The sequence below is a fragment of the Anneissia japonica genome, unplaced genomic scaffold (assembly GCF_011630105.1).
Source record: "Anneissia japonica isolate Jap-2015-1 unplaced genomic scaffold, ASM1163010v1 scaffold3903_len37827_cov105, whole genome shotgun sequence".
Lineage (NCBI taxonomy): Eukaryota > Metazoa > Echinodermata > Crinoidea > Comatulida > Comatulidae > Anneissia > Anneissia japonica.
Window position 1 is genome coordinate 10327 of NW_022749571.1, and position 690 is coordinate 11016.

The window sequence follows — 690 nt, forward strand, 5'->3', positions numbered from 1 at the left end:
AATGATATTTTGCAGGCCCTTGACAACGGATATTGTACATTATCAGTGTACCTCGATTTGTCCGCCGCGTTTGATACCATCGATCACAGTATCCTCATTGATCGACTTTCAGCTTTAGGGGTTTCTGGTACAGTATTAACATGGTTCAACTTTTACATAAAATCTAGACAACAGTCTGTTAGAGTGGAATCAGCCATTTCAGTTCCAGTCCCAGTGAATGTTGGTGTTACTCAAGGTTCTACCTTGGGGCCCATTTTGTTCCTTATTTACGTACGTCCTCTTGGTGACATCATTCAGAAACACGGTATTAAATATCACATTTATGCCGACAACACGCAATTGTACACATCTTTTAGTCCGGAGGCTGCCGCAGAGACAGTTTGCAACTTAGAAGGTTGTATTGATGATGTTCATAGATGGCTGTCTATCAATATGTTTGCTGCAATACAGACAAGACAGAAGTGCTGTATATAAAGCCTAAACGGCGTCTAAATGTACCCATCATTGAAAACGTCCACGTGGGAGACACCTACATCATTCCATCTTCTGAGGTGCGACATATCGGTGTAACGTTTGACTCCACACTATCCATGATTAGACATATTACAAACACATGCAGAGTAGTATCCTTCCATCTCCGCAACATCAAGGCAGTTAGGCGTTTTTTAAATGAAGATGCTACGTCAAAAC

The 690-nt window shown here is 41.4% G+C and overlaps 1 protein-coding gene across 1 annotated transcript in view; it reads left to right on the forward strand.

Annotated features, from left to right (window-relative positions):
- Positions 1-690, forward strand: part of LOC117121116 (lysosomal aspartic protease-like) — a 9722-nt gene that overhangs the window by 901 nt on the left and 8131 nt on the right. The window lies entirely within an intron of this gene.